The 16,683-nt window shown below is 37.4% G+C and overlaps 1 protein-coding gene across 23 annotated transcripts in view; it reads left to right on the forward strand.

Annotated features, from left to right (window-relative positions):
- Map4 (microtubule associated protein 4) overlaps positions 1–16,683 on the forward strand; it is a 170,648-nt gene that overhangs the window by 2,576 nt on the left and 151,389 nt on the right. Inside the window, exon 1 of one of the 23 annotated variants that reach the window (XM_078037941.1) lies at positions 2,760–2,871. The exons of the other annotated variants lie outside the window; for them this stretch is intronic. The gene's annotated coding sequence lies outside the window, so the exon portion shown is untranslated. Of the gene's footprint in view, positions 1–2,759; positions 2,872–16,683 lie in introns of those variants that run through there. 23 annotated transcript variants of the gene reach the window in all.

The following is a 16,683-nucleotide window of genomic DNA, read 5'->3' on the forward strand; positions in this document are numbered from 1 at the left end:
TCCCAAGCCACAGAGATTACAGGCGTGCCCCACCACGCCTAGTTTAAGGGATGTTTTAATCAAGTTCCAGAAGCCTAGGGAGTTTCCCTTTTCCCATTGTAAGAACCCATGAACTAAAGTTGGAAAGAGCTGGGGTGTGTTTAAATACATTTCCCACTCTGGTTATTTGGTTGGTTTTGGTCATCTCATATATTTGTCAGCATCCCTGTGTTAAAATTCTTAAAAGTGGGCAGGAGTTGTGGCTTGGTGGTAGAGCATTTGCCTAGATGTGTGAGGCATTAAGTTTGATTCTCAGCACCACATATAAATAAACAAAATAAAAGTTCATTGACAACTAAAAAAATATTTTATAAATTCTCAAATATACAAATAAAGTTGCTTATTAAAAAGTCATTTTCCATTGTTTATTGACACTGAAGGAAACACCTGGATTTTCTTTCTTTTCATTTTTAAAAAAAATATTTATTCTTAAGTTTAAGGTGGACCCAATATCTTTATTTCACATTTATGTGGTGCTGAGAATTGAACCCAGTGCCACGTGCATGCTAGGTGAGCACTCTACCACTGAACCACAACCCCAGCCTTCTTTTCATTTTTTTTTCTTCTTCTTCTTTAAAGACGCTGAGTTGCCCATGCTGATCTGGTTTGTAGCCAAGTGATCCTCTGTTCAGCCTCCCCAAAAATTGGGACGATAGGCACATACCATTATAGGCTTTGAATTTTCTTGTCTAGATGACTTAACTTTAGTCAGAGAGTTGGTTTTTCCTGATCTCAGTGCCTTGGTCTTTTTCCTAATCTTGTTTCTAAATTTGGTAATCCATCCATGGACTATAAGTTCTTGTTATTGACACTTCAAAATTTTTTTTAAATGTATTTTTTTGAATTTATTTTTATAAATTAAACTAAGGATTGAACCCAGTACCTCATGCATGCAAGGTAAGCACTCTACCACTGAGCTACAGCCCCAGCCCCTACACTTCAAGTTTTTGACATTATTTTTTCTCCTCCTCTTCCTCCTCCTCCTCCTCCTTCTTTTTTTTTTACATTAAACATGAATAGTTCATGTGTTTGTGGGGTTGAAACAGTTTTCCTTAGAGGAACATTTTTGACCCAATGGAAAGTATGTTGGTGGTTCATTTGATTTTTGTCAATTTGAGAGAGAAACCAAGAAAATACCACAGTTCTCACTGTCTTTTTTTTTTTTTTTTTTTCCCATGTTGAACTATTGAACACAGGGCTTCATATGTGTTCAGGATACCTTTCACCATTCTAGCAGTGAACTATATACCCTCTAGCTTGATATGCCCTATTTTTTTATTGGTATTGGGCCAAGGCACTATACCTAGTCCTTTTTAGTTTTTTGAGACAGAGTCTCCCTAAGTCCTGAGTATCTTGGCTAAGTTGCTGAGGATGGTCTCAAACTTGTGATCCTCCTGCCTCAGCCTTTTGAGTCACTGAGATTATAGGCACATGCACCACCTTGCCAGGCCTGGTGTGCCCTTATTGTCACATTAAATCTGTGAATACCAGATAACTAACATGATTCATTACTGACATAACTTTGATGAGTTAAAGTGATGTTGTCTTTATATCTCAGAAGGGAAAATTTAAGTCCTCAAGACATATGTACTCCAGGGGAAAAGAATTAAGCTCTATCTCAAGAGAGGGGTATCCAGGATATTGTGGGCATATTTAAAAATCACTATAGTGTGTTTTATAATACTTATAGGGTAGCTGGGTGTGGTGGCACATACCTGTAATCTCAGTGTCTAGGGAGGCTGAGGTAAAGAGGATTGCAAGTTCAAAGCCAGCCTCTGCAATTTACTTAGGCCCTAAGCAGCTTAGTGAGACCCTGTTTCAAAATAAAAAATAAAAAGGACTGGGGTTATGACTCAGTGGTTAAGCACCCCTGGGTTCAATCCCAAGTATTAAACAAAACTAAACAAAACACCTCCCACAACTCTTATGAGAAGATGCTTACGAGGCTATACAGAGATCTGAGTTGTCCTTCAAATTTCATCCACTCATTTTAGTATTCATCAGTGAATTTTTTTTCTTTGCAATGCTAGGGATTGAACCCAGGACCTCACACAAGCCAGGCAAACACTACCACTGAGCCACTGAGCCACATCTCCAGGTGTAGATGGACACAACACAATGCCTTTATTTTTATTTTTTTAAAGAGAGAGAGAATTTTTTATTTTTTTTTATTTTTTTATTTTTTTTTTAAAGAGAGAGTGAGAGAGAAGAGAGAGGGAGAAATTTTTAATATTTACTTTTTTTTTTTTTTTTTTAAAGAGAGTGAGATAAAGAGGGGGATAGAGAGAGAGAATTTTAATATTTATTTATTTTTTCTTAGTTCTGGGCGGACACAACATCTTCGTTTGTATGTGGTGCTGAGGATCGAACCCGGGCCACACGCACGCTAGGCGAGCGTGCTACCGCTTGAGCCACATCCCCAGCCCCTAATATTTACTTTTTAGTTCTCGGCGGACACAACATCTTTTGTTGGTATGTGGTGCTGAGGATCGAACCCGGGCCGCATGCATGGCAGGCGAGCGCACTACCGATTGAGCCACATCCCCAGCCCCCAAATGCGTTTATTTTTATGTGGTGTTGAGGATCGAACCCTGATCCTGCCGTGCTAGCGAGCTCTCTACTGCTGAGCCACAATCCCAGCCCCCTTCCATTTCTTTATCCATCAAATCACTTATATCAACATGGACTCATTAATTTTTTTTTTTTTTTTTTGGTACCAGGGATTGAACTCTGAGGGGTACTCTACTGAGCCAGCTCTGTTTTGCTTAGTGCCTCACATTTGCCGAACTCTCCATCCTTCTGCCTCAGCCTCTCCAGCCGCTGGGATTACAGGTGTGAGCCACAGGAGTGTGCCTGGCCTTGTGAATTTTTTTTTTTCTTTTCTTTTTCAAGTGCTGGGGTTTGAACTCAGGGCCTTGTGCATGTGAGGCAAGTACTTTACCAACTGAGCTATAACACCAGTCCCTGATGATTTTTTTTTTGTTAGCAATCCAATACTGTATTTGGGCGTTGGGTTTGTGGCTCAGTGGTAAAGTGAGGCACTGGCCTCAGCACCATAAATAAAATGAAGTTATTAAAAAATACTGTATTTTGGGGGCTGGGGATGTGGCTCAAGAGGTAGCGCGTTCGCCTGGCATGCGTGGGGTGCTGGGTTCCATCCTCAGCACCAGATAAAAATAAAATAAAGATGTAGTGTCCACCGAAAACTAAAAAAAAAAAAAAAAAAAAAAATTAAAAAATTCTCTCTTTAAAAAAAAAATACTGTATTTTATTGCTAGTTTATTCCAGCTTTGGCCATTTTAACATTGGTACCTGTGTTGTTGTTGTTGTTTTTGGTACCAGGGATTGAACCTGGGGTGCTTAACAATTGAGTCACATCCCCAGTCTTTTTAAACATTTTTTTTTTTTTTTAAATTTTGAGACAGGGTCTCACTAAGTTCAGGGCTTTACTAGATTGCTGAGGCTGATCTTGATCTTGATTCTTCTGCCTCAGGCTCTGGAGGTGTTGGAATTACAAGTGTGAGCCACCATGCCTGGTCTGTGTTCTTTATGTGCACGCGCGTGCGTGCGCGCGCGCACACACACACACACATACACACACACTTTTGTGTTTTAGGACTTTTTGATATTGTAAGATGCTCCTTTCTTATTTTGTATTTTCTCTGTCCCAGTGCTAAACTAAGCCATTTCTCCAAGGAGCCCTGGTTTCTTTTATTAAAAAAAGTATTAAGATAAAGTTTGGTTTCTGAATGTGTGTTTCTTCTGGGGTATCACTGCTTCTAGGTCCTCTTGGGATAGAACTAGGAAATAATGCATGTGTATATGGACATATGCATATATATCCACATATATAAGCATGCTCACATGTGTGCATATATCTATTTTTCTATCTGTTTTCATATGTGATATCTGACTCTAATCCAGCATCAGAGAATTCCTTCTAGTATTCCCCTTCTTGCTTATTTGTAACATCTTTTCTGACAAAGAAATTTGGGTGGCTTAACAAATAAAATTTAAAAAATGTTACATAAATTTCTGAAGCATTTAGCAGGTGTTAACTACTTTAAATTATTTTTATTTAATATTGGTATTTAATTTATTTTTTTGTCCAGGGCCCTGAATGCTGGGAAAATGCTCTACAACCAGCTCCTTCAGGATTTTAAATTATTGTTTTTCAGTTTGAGAGGTGAAATCATTTGCCTCTGGCCAAACAGGAAGTGAGTGTCTAGCTCAAATTGATGACCTGTACTCACTTTCAGTGCTGTGTTTCATCCCAAGCAAGGAAGTCTCTTCATATCAAGTATATTGGCTAACTAGTTAATATTTGTCCCTTTTTGATGGAATGCTTCTAGTTAAAGAAATTACTGTTTTTTAGCAGTTTTTTAAAAATCTTTTTTTGTATTGAGGACAAGAATAATTCCTTTCATGAACTTCTTTCTACTTGTACAGTCATAGAATTGGAAGAGATTTTAAGGATGATCTAGGCAAGTTTTTTGCATATAATGTAATATCTCTCCAGTCCTCTACACAGGTATTTCTCAAGATAGGGAACTCATAGCTGGTGGTTACCAACCAATTCCATGTTTGCAAATTTGTCATTTTAGGAAGACTTCCCTGAAGATGCTTTCAAATCTGCTTCCCTACAGTTTCTGTTCTGTTATTCTAATTTTGCTACCCCCAGTTATTTTTATTCTGTGAATCTCCAAATTCCACTTTCCAGCTCTTTAATGACAGTTATTTTGCCCCACTGAAGTTTTTTCTTTTCCAGACTAAACAGTTGTTTTTTCCTCCAGATGCTTCTCATGAAATGTGCTGATTTTTTTTTTTTTTTTTTTTTACTATGTTGGCATCATCCTTTGTACATGCTACAGTTTGTCAAAGTTTGTAAGATATGGTCTAATCTAGATATTGTGTTAGGCTTTTGAAATGAAGTGATTATAAAATTCATTATGACTGGGCGTGATGGTGTGCTTTTGTAGTTCCAGGCCAGCTTGGAAACAGTGCGACATCATCTTAAAAAAAAAAAAAAATCAATTATGCTGGGTACGGTGGCGAATGCCTGTAATCCCAGCATCTCAGGAGGCTGTGGCAGGAGGATTGTGAGTTCAAAGTCAGCATCAGCAAAAGTGAGGCCCTAAACAACTGAATGAGACCCTGTCTCTAAATGTAAAATAGGGCTGTGGAGGCTGGGATTGTGGCTCAGTGGTAGAGCACTCGCCTAGCATGGGCAGGGCTCTGGTTCCATCCTCAGCACCACAAAGCACCACATAAAAATAAAGGTATTGTGTTGTGTCCATCTACACCTAAAAAATAAATATTAAAAAAAATAGGGCTGGGGATGTGGCTCAGAGTGCCTCAGTTCAATCACCAGTATCCATTGCCAAAAAAAAAAAAATTCAATTATAATCCCTGCCCATAGGGAATTTACTACTGAGTCATTTTCCATCAGTGCTGTTTTAGAATAAATTATTTTTCTTTTAATATTTATTTTTCAAAGTTAGTTTGTATCTGTCTACTAGAAAACTTATCTCTATATCTTTTTCCTAGAAGTGCTATTAAGCCAAGTCTTTGTCCTTGGTTGGTTGGTTTTTCTGAACCGTATGTTTGACTTTTTTTTTGGGGGGGGGGGTGCTGGGAATCAAACCCACAGCCTTACATGTGCCAACCAAGGTGGTCTATCATTGAGCTACATTTCCACTTTTTTTTTTTTTAAGATAGAGTGAGAGGAGAGAGAGAGAGAGAGGAGAGAGAGAGAATTTTTAATATTTATTTTTTAGTTCTCGGTGGATACAACATCTTTGTTGGTATGTGGTGCTGAGGATCGAACCCGGGCCGCACGCATGCCAGGCGAGCGCGCTACCGCTTGAGCCACATCCCCAGCCCCAACATTTCCACTTTTCTTTGCTAATTTCTGTCCGTTGTTCCAAAGGGATTATTTTGAGTATTGTTTCCATTACCCTTCCCGTGTCTATACAACTAACTTTTTTTTTCTGGTTTTCACTTGGGTGATTTAAAAAAAAAAATCACTGAGTATCAACATAATACCCTAGTAGTATGTAATTAGAGCCAAAATTTCATGCTTAATTTTTCTCTTTACTATTTTAGGAAGTATATCCAAGAGAGATCTTGGTTTTGATTTTCTATAGTTTGTGTTTAAAATTATGATTAAAATGTTTTACATCTTAAAACTGAAGGTTGTAGTTCAACTTTTCTTTTCTTTCCCTTATTTGTTTTTTGTTTTGTTTTCTGCTACTGGAAGTTGAACCCAGTGGTGCTTTACCACCGAGTTATATCCCAAGCACTTTTTATTTTTCATTTTGAAATAGGATCTTGCTAAATTGCTGAGGGTCTCAAGAAATTGCTGAGACTGACCTCAAACTTTTAATCAGGACTCCTGCCTCAGACTTCCAAATTGCTGGGATTATATGCATGCATTATCATGCCTGGCAGCATAGCTAGATCATTTTAATAGTTTTGATTGTTGACCAAAATTAGGTTATATGATTCTTTTTTTTTTCATTATGACAAAGTATAGGTAGTTTCTGACTTATAGTGAATAACATATAAATAGTTGTAGCTTTCCCTGGTGTGGGGACACACTTCTCTAGTTCCAGTGGTTCAGGTGGATGAGGCAAAAGGACTGAAGATTCAGGGCCAGCCTTAGCAACTTAGTGAGACCCTGTCTAAAAATAAAATAAAAAGTTTTGGTGCAGTTGTGCAGGACTGTCATCCCAATGGCTTGGGAAGCTGAGGCAGGAGGATTGCAAGTTCAAAGCCATTCCAAGGGGCTGGGGTTGTGGCTTAGTGGTAGAGCACTTGCCTGAAATGTGTAAGGCATTGGGTTCCATTCTCAGTACCTCATAGAAATAAAAATAAAATAAAGATTGGTTGACAACTAAAAATTATTATAAAAAAGCCATTCTCAGCAATTTTTTGATACCTGTCTCAAAAAATAAAAAATGGTTGGGGATGTAGCTCAGTGGTAGGGCATCACTGGGTTCAATCCTTTGGTACCAAAAATTAAAAAATAAATAAATAAAAATGGCTGGGTGTCTGGGTTCAATCCCCAGTACTACCAAAACAGACGAACAAACAACATCAAAGAAAATACAACAACAAAAACCCAGAAAATAAAAAAAAAATAAATAATTTGGGGGAGTGAGTGTTGCTTTGGGTGGCAGGTAAATAAGTGATTTCTGAGCTTAGGAAGAATTTGGGAGTAGAGGGGTTAGGGGATCAGGAAGACTTTTAGGATTGGTTCAATTCATATCAGCTCAGGTGTCAATCTTTATTTATTGTCTTTCTTTGGGAAAACCTGCTCTTGCGTCCCCTCTTGCATTGAGAGAATTTTGTTCCTGTTTCTATTCTTCAGTAAATTCTTATCTTTGAAAAAAACCAAAGAAAGTCTTTTGTAACCACTTTCCTAGTTTAGGTTATTTTTTTCTTTGATGTTTTGTTTTATTAACCAAATAAGTATTTATTAATATTTATCTTTGAGCATTTATCATTTCACATTTAAAAAGATACATTCCATAAAACTTATGTTTTAAAGCATATAATTTGGTGGGTTTTGATGTAGTCAAAGTGTTCTGCAACTATTACCACTATCTAATTCCAGAACATGTTCATCATCCTCAAAAGAAACCCCAAACCCTTTAGCAGTTTCTTCCTGTTCCTTCTCATTCCTCTATCCACTGGCAACCACAAATTTTCCTTACTCCATTATGGTATTTCATATAAATGGAATCATACAATAAATAGTATTTCATATAAATGGAATCATACAATAAATGGCCTTTTTGTCAATCAATTTTTTCATGTAGCCTGTTGTTTTTAGGTTAATCCATGTTATAGCATGTGTCAACCATTTATTTCATTATTATGGCTAAATAATATTTCATTACATCGATACACTTCATTTTGTTTATCCATTCATCTATTGATGAACATTTGTGTCAATTCTCTTTTTAGCTAATATGAATAATGGTGCTATGAACATTCTTTGTATGTTTTTGTGTGGGCATAGGTTTTCATTTTTCCTGCATAGGTATACCTGGAAGTGGAATTGTTGTGTCATGTGATTACTGTGTTTAACCTTTTGAGGAACCACCAAAGTGTTTTCCAAAATTGCCTTTCATTTTATATTCCTATTATCGGTATCTGAGGGTTCTAGTTCTCTCCATATCCTCGAAAGACTTGCTGATATCTTTTTGAGTATAGCTATCCTAATGGGTATGAAGTGGAATAGCTCATTGTAATTTTGATTTTCCTGATGACTGATGTGCTTATTTACTAATTGCATAACTACTTTGGAGAGTATTGAGATCTTTGTCATTAAAAAAAATTGTCTTGGCATCCATGTTGCAAGTCAGTTTACCCAATAGATACACAGGTTTATCTCTGAACTTTGATTTTATTCTATTGATTTACATGTCTTTCCTTATGCAAGTACCACACTGTCTCAACTTTGTAGTATGTTTTGAAATCAAGAAGTGTGAGTTTTCTAACTTTATTCTTTTTTCAAGATTGTTTTTTATTTTTTACTTTCAAACTAAGTTGCAGAGGCTGACCTTGAACTTTCCATCTTCCCACCTCAACCTCCCAAATTCTTAAGATTACAGGCCTGCACCAACATGCCGAGCTTCTAGATTTTTTGCTATTCTGGATTCCTAGCATTTTCATATGAATTTTAGGATCTGCTTGTCAATTTCTGTGAAAAAGGAAGTTAAAATTTTTAGATACTGTATTGAATTTGAAAATCAATTTAAAGAATATTGCTGTCTTAAACAGTTTGAAATCTTCCAGTTCATGTTCATGGAATGTCTTCTTTTGTATTTTGTTAATATTTTTCAGTGGACACAATACTTTTATTTATGTTATGTGGTCCTGAGGATCAACCTAGGGCCTCACACATGCTAGGCAAGCACTCTACCACTGAGCCAAAACCCCAGCCTTTTCTTTCTCTCTCTCTCTCTCTCTCTCTCTCTTTTTTTTTTTTTCCCATTTTTTGATAGTACTGAGGATTGAACAGGGGAACTATATAGTTGAGCTGTATTGCAGGCCACCTGCTTTTTGTTTTTTTGGGGGGTACCAGCACTTGACCACTGAGCCACATCCCCAGTCCTATTTTGTATTTTATTTAGACACAGGTTCTCAATGAGAGCCTTGCTTTTGCTGAGGCTGGCTTTGAACTTGTGATCCTCTCATCACAGCCTTTCAGGCTGCTGGATTATAGGCTTGGCCACTGTGCCTGGCTACAGCCCTTCTTTTTTAAAAATATAAAACATAAATTTTTGAGGGGGTGGTGCTGAAGATACAGCTCAGTAGGTAGAGTGTTTGCCTCATATGCACAAGGTCCTGGGTTCAATCCCCAGCTTAGGCTGGTCTTGAACTTATACTCCTTCTGCCCCAGACTCTTGAACACCTGGCATTGACAGGTGCAGATCACTGTGCTTAGCCATTTATTTATGTCTTTAAGTTCTTTCTCAGTGTATAAGTCTTTGCACTTCTTTGGTTAAATTTATTACTATTTTTTTGTAGGCTAGGGTTGTAGCTCAGTGGTGGAGCCTTGCATGTGTGGGGCACTGGAGTCAATTCTCAAACTGCACATGAATACATAAAAAATAAAATTTCATTGACAACTAGAAAAAAATTATTATTTTTATTTTTGTTGTACTGGGGAATGAACCCAGGGCCACTTTACCACGGAGCCATATCATATTCATATATATAAAATAAAAATATTATGTCCAATGAAAAATATTTAAAAAGGAAGATATTCCACCTTCATGAACTGGAAGATTTAAAACTGTTTAAGATGGCAGTATTTTCTGGGCACGGTAGCATATGCCTGTAATCTCAGAGGCTAGGGAGTCTGAGGCAGGAGGATCCAGAGTTCAAAGTCCCCACTAAGAAACTCAGTGAGACCCTGTCTCTAAATAAAATACAAAATAGGACTGGGGATATGGCTCAGTGGTCAAGTGACCCTGAATTCAATCCCAGATACCCCCCGAAAACAAAACAAAACAAAATAAATAAGTAAAATACAAACTAGGGCTGAGGTTGTGGCTCAATTGTTAAGGATCCTGAGTACCAAATCCCTGGTATCAAAAACAAACAAAAAACAAGACAGCAATATTCTTTTTTGTGTGTGTGTGTGTGTGTGTGTGTGTGTGTGTGTGTGTGTGTGTGTGTGTGGTACTCGGGCTTGAACCCAGTGCCTTGTGCATGCAAGGCAAGCACTCTACCAACTGAGCTATACTCCTAGCCCAAGATAGCAATATTCTTTAAATATATATATTTATATACATATATATATATACACACACACACACACAAGCACATATTTATTTATTTAAGTTGTTGATTGATCTTTATTTTATTTATTTATATATAGTGCTGAGAATGAAACCCAGTACCTCACACATGCTAGGCAAGTGCTCTACCACTGAGCCACAACCCCAGCCCCTTACGATGTTTTTTTTTTTTTGTTTTGTTTTTTAATTCCTTGGGATTTTCATATTGACTTTAAATTATATATGTCCACTGGACTGAGACCCCTTTGAAATCAGATAGTATTTACTTTATTTTTGTTTTTCATTTCTCTTTCCCTTCTGCCAAAAGTATATTCAGTTTATGCTGGAGTAATGGTGCTATTATGGTGGGATTTAGTAAAGCATACTGCTACTAATGGCTTGGAAAAATGCAGAAAGGAAGTAAAGTATTGTAAGACTATTTTTGCCTTTTGTGAAATGTTTCCTGGGCTGGGTTGTAGCTCAATTGTAGAGCTCTTGCCTATAATGCACAAGACCCTGGGTTTGATCTTTAGTGCCACAGGGGGAAAAGTTTCCTGAGGGCCCAGAGAAAGGTAATTCTTATCTGTTTCTGCCCCTCTGTACCTCTTGCCTCTAGTTGTTCTAAGTTTCTAGAACTCAGAATATAAAAGATTTAAACTTCTATGAGTTAGAGTAAGAACCTTATTTTTATTTTCTGTATTGTTGCTCTGGGGAAATGTATTCTGGGCTCATTCGCAAAATAGTTCTTTCTTGAATCTAGTATTTTTTAAAATACTAGTCGTACACAATATCTTTCTTTATTTATTTATTTTTATGTGGTGCTGAGGATTGAACCCAAGGCCTTGCATATGCTAGGTGAGCACTTTGCCGCTGAGCTACAGCCCCAGCCCTTGAATCTAGTATTCACAGTAATGTGATTGGCTATATTCTGTGTTCAGATTTTTTTTAACTCAAGTTTATTCATTTTCTTTTCCCTCTCTTTATTAAATTATAGAGAGACAAGTGTAACAAAACATTGCTGGTAAAGGGTAGTATCTAACCTGCTTTTCTTTTTGTTTTTCCATCTTCTTTCTTTATTTATTTATTTATTTTGATTTGGTACTGGGGATTGAACCTATGGGCATTTAGCCACTGAAACACATCCCCAGCCCTTTTGATATTTTGTTTAAAGACCGTCTTGCTGAGTTGCTTAGGGTCTCACTAAGCTGCTTAGGCTGGCTTTGAACTTGGGATCCTCTTGCCTTAGCTTTTAGAGCTGTGGGATTACCCGAATGTGGCACTGCACCTGACTTGACCTGTTCTTTTCTTACTTTTCTGTCTGCCATTCATTGCCAGGCATAAAGAATCTTTTTTTTTTTGTACCAGGGATTGAATCCAGGGGCACTTAACCACAGAGTTACATTCCCAGCCCTTCTTGTTTTTTTGTTTTTTTTTTTTTAATTTTGAAACAGGGCTTCTCTAAATTGCTTAGGGCCTTATTAAGTTGCCTAAGCTGGCTTTGAACCTTGTAGTCCTCCTGCTTTAGTCTCCTAGGTTGCTGGAATTACAGGTGTGCACCTCTGGCACCCAGCTAAAGATAATCTTTAATGACTACATTATGTTGTATAATGTGAACAGATTTTGATTTACTTGGTTTTCCCTATTATTGCATATAGAGACTGTTTTTCATTTTTTGTTTTATTTTTATGTGTAAGAGTGTTTATATTTCACATTTTCATTATGATAGTTTTTTAATTTAATAGCCTTATTGTGATGTGAGATAAAATTTAGCATTTTGAATGGTTTTTAGTATATTCACAAGTTTTCCAGCAGCACCACTAATCTGTCACTCCAGAAGAAACTGTATACCCATTAGTAGTCATTTTCTTTTTCTCTTTATCCCTTAATTCCTGACATCCCCTACAGTATGGATGTGCCTATTCTGCATGTGTCATTATAAATGGAATTGTGTGATATGTGACCTTTGTGTTTAACTACTTTTTAAAAGTTTGTTTTGGTACTGGGGATTCAACTGAGTGGCATTCAACCACTGAGCCACATCCCAGCCCTATTTTGTATTTTATTTAGACAGGGTCTCACTGAGTTGCTTAGTGCCTTGCTTTTGCTGAGGCTGGCTTTGAACTCTGGATCCTCCTGACTCAGCCTCCCAAGATGCTTGGATTACAGGCATGCATCACTGTGCATGTTAAACTGCTTTTATTTAGCATATTTTCTATGATAGGCTATCTTGCAGCATGTATTAGTACTTCATATTTTAAGATCACATAGTATTCGAGTGTATGGATATAATATATGTTATTTATCCATTTATCAGTTGAATTGGATATTTAGATTTTTTTTTCTTTTAAAGAATTATGAGTAATACTGCTGTGAATATTTGTATGCAAGATATTTGTTTCATTTTTTCTGTATTGTTTTATTTGTAGATGGACATTATTTATTTTTATGTGATGATAAGGATCAAATCCAGCACTTCACATGTGCTAGGCAAGTGTTCTACCACTGAGCTACAATCCAGCCCTTTGTTTCATTTTTCTTGAGTGTATATACTTGTGAGTGGAATTGCTGGGTCATAAGGTAATGTTTAATATGGAACTGCTAAACTGATTTCTAAAGTGACTGCATCATTCTATATTCCCAGTAGTAATTTATGAAGGTTCTAATTTCTCTACATCATGATAGATTCTTAGATATATATTAATTACTGAGAAGATGTGTAAGTTGAAGACTTGATACATTTTAAAAAAATATTTATTTTTTTAGTTGTGGTTGTCAATACCATTATTTTTTAATTAATTTTTTTATGTGGTACTGAGTCGAACCCAGGACCTTGCATACACTAGGTGAGCCCTCTACCTGAGCCACAACCCCAGCCCGAAGACTTTAAGTTTTTTTGTAGTAGTAGATGGACAGAATGCCTTTATTTTATTTCATTTAAGAATTAAACCCAGTGCCTCACACATGCAAGGCAAGTGATCTGCCACTGAGCTGCTTCCCCAGCCTGAGACTTGATAGATTTTTGCAAGATTGCTTTCTGAAAGGTTGTATGTATTAAAGCTTATATTATCATGTCCTTGTTTATACTGAGAATTATCATTAAATTTTTTTTTCATTCAGTGTGCCTCCCTGACATGCTTGAGGCCTTGGGTTCAGTCTCCAGCATTGTAAAGCAAAAATAAACAACTCCGTATGGTGACTTAACTTTCTAATCCCATTCTGGAGTTTAAGGCAATAGAATCACAAATTTGAGGCCATCCTTGATAATTCAGTGAGATTCTTTCTAAAAAAAATAGTTCAGGGGGCTGGAGATATGGCTCAAGCAGTAGCCGCTTGCCTGGCATGCATGCGGCCTGGGTTCGATCCTCAGCACCACATACAAACTAAGATGTTATGTCTGCCGAAAACTAAAAAATAAATATTAAAAAATTCTCTCTCTCTCTCTCTCTCTCTCTCAAAAAAAAAAAAAAATCGGGGGGCTGGGGTTGTGGCCAGTGGTAGAGCACTTGTCTAGCACGTGTGAGCCATTGGGTTCGATTCTCAGCACCACATATAAATATATGAATAAAATAAAAAGGTCCACCAATGTCTTTAAAAAAAAAAAGTAATTCAGTATTAGAGTGCCCCTGGGTTCATTTCCTAATACCAGAAATAGAAACTAAAGTCATTAAATGTTTCATTAAAATTTCTAATAGGTTAACAAGTGGGTTTATCTTAGTGTTTTAGTCATATCTGATCTTCTTAAACAGTGACATCAGTATTGTACGGTCATATAACTAAAATTAGATGTATGTTTGGATCCCCAAGAATGAGGTTCTCTCACACAGATGGTGGCCTAGTACTCAGCCAATTAGCAGGTTCCCTTTTAGTAGGTTGTCCTGGGCTGGGTATATTTTAAGAATGAATGTCAGCAGGCTACCCAGGCAGCTGTTCTTTAGCAAGCTAAAATGGGACAACATTTATTTTATTTCTTTTTAAAGAGAGAGTGAGAGAAAGAGAGAATTTTTAATATTTATTTTTTAGTTGGCGGACACAACATCTTTCTTGGTATGTGGTGCTGAGGATCAAACCCGGGCTGCACGCATGGCAGGCGAGCGCACTACCACTTGAGCCACTTCCCCAGCCCATGGGACAACATTTATAATTGGACAAAATAAATGTTTAAAGGATATTTTGAACAACTTCATTTGCTCAGTATAGCTGGGCTTGCTGAAATGCCTCAGGCAAACCAACCAGTTTAATTCAGGGACAACAGTGAAGGACAGTGTTGTCTTTTTTTTGTTGTTGTTTTTGGTACTGAGGATTGAACTCAGGGGGACTTAACCACTGAGCCACATCTAGTTCTTTATTATTATTTTTTAAAAATTTTGAGGGGCTGGGGATGTGGCTCAAGCGGTAGCGTGCTCGCCTGGCATGCGTGCAGCCCGGGTTCAATCCTCAGCACCACATACAAACAAAGATGTTGTGTCCGCCGAAAACTAAAAAAAATAAATAAATATTAAAATATCTCTCTCTCTCTCTCTCTCTCTCTCTCTCTCTCTCTCTCTCTCTCTCTTAAAAAAATAAAAAAAATAAAATTTTGAGACAGGGTAAGTTCTTAGGGCCTTGATAATTTGCTGAGATTGGTCTTGAACTTGGAATCCTGCTGTCCAGCCTTCTGAGTCTCTAGGATTACAGACATGTGCCATTGCACCCAGCTAAATATTCTTTTTTTTTCAACTAAATATTCTTTAATTTTTTTTTTAGTTGTAGTTGGTACAGTATCTTTATTTATTTTTATGTGGTGCTTAATATTGAACCCAGTACCTCACATGTGCTAGGCAAGTGCTCTGCCACTGAGCTACAGCCCCAGCTCCCTAAATATTCTTTAAAACAGTTTTTCCCAATGTTTCTCTGTTAACTTTAAGATGGTAATGAGGAAAATAATAGTATTTAGGCAGTCAGAAGCATAATGATTAGAGTTTTAAGATGAAAAATATAAGGGCTCCAAAGCCAAATGTAGTTGTACACACCTGTAATCCCAGTGACTCAGGAGACTGAGGTTGGAGGATCTCAAAGGCAAGCTTCAGCAATTTAGCAAGGCTCCAGACCACTTACTGAGACCCCATCTTGAGAAAAAAGAGAAGGTAGGGGTTTGGAGTGGGGTTGTAGCTCGATGGTGGAGTGTCCCTGGGTCTAATACTAAGAAAATCAAACAGCTTTGTGTGGTGGTACACTCCTGTAATCCCAGTGGCTGCGGAGGCTGAGGCAGAAGGATTACTAGTGAAATCCAGCCTCAGCCATTTAATAAGGCCCTAAGCAACTTATTTAGTGAGACCATGTTTGAAAAGAAAATATAAAAAAGGACTGGGATGTGGCTCTGTGGTTAACACCCCCCCCACACACGCCCCAAGGGTGCTGGAGAGAATGGGGAAATATATATAAGGGCCTTTAGGCACATAATACTCTAGTATTGTGTTCCTAATAATATTGTATTGTATTCAGTTTTACTAGACACCTTTTTTTTTTTTAAAGAGTGAGAGAGGAGAGAAAGAGAATTTTTAATATTTATTTTTTAGTTCTCGGCGGACACAACATCTTTGTTGGTATGTGGTGCTGAGGATCGAACCCTGGCCGCACGCATGCCAGGCGAGCGCTCTACCGCTTGAGCCACATCCCCAGCCCCTACTAGACACATTTCTGAAGAAAACTGGCTGGCTGGTGGTAGCAGTAAATCAACTGATTGATTTGAAGTTTTTATTTAAGAAATAGGAGCTGTCTCATTTAGTGAAGAAGTAGATGGGGACAACTCATTTTCTAATGTACCAAAGATCTGGCAAATGCATGAGGAATTAGATTTAGATTTACTATTTTGTTGCTTTGACAGAAGAACTATAACTATCAAGTAGAAGTTAAAAAGTGGAATGGAACTTTCTAATGATTTTCTCATATTAAAGATAAGGTAAGATAGTGAATTTAACACATGTTAAAGCAGAGCCTGGGTGGTATTCTGGAGAATTCTAGAGATACTGAGAAGGTGGTTAGGTGGAATGATTTTTTTTTTTTGGGTAGTAGAGACAACCCAGGTTTGTTGTTGCTGGGCAAGTGCTCTGAGTTGGATCTCTGGCCCTTTGAAGTTTTTTGGGGGTGGGGTAGGGGTGGGTACCAGGGATTGAACTCAGGGGCACTCAACCACTGAGCCATATCCCCAGTCCTTTTTTGTATTTTATTTAGAGACAGGGTCTCATTGAGTTGATTAGTGCTTCACTTTTGCTGAGGCTAGCTTTGAATTCACAGTCCTGAGTTGCTAGGCTGAATATTTTTTTTTTAATTACTAATTTGTATTTGAAATGATTTTGTTAAGTTGCACAGG

The sequence above is a fragment of the Ictidomys tridecemlineatus genome, chromosome 2 (assembly GCF_052094955.1).
Source record: "Ictidomys tridecemlineatus isolate mIctTri1 chromosome 2, mIctTri1.hap1, whole genome shotgun sequence".
In the NCBI taxonomy this organism is placed as follows: domain Eukaryota; kingdom Metazoa; phylum Chordata; class Mammalia; order Rodentia; family Sciuridae; genus Ictidomys; species Ictidomys tridecemlineatus.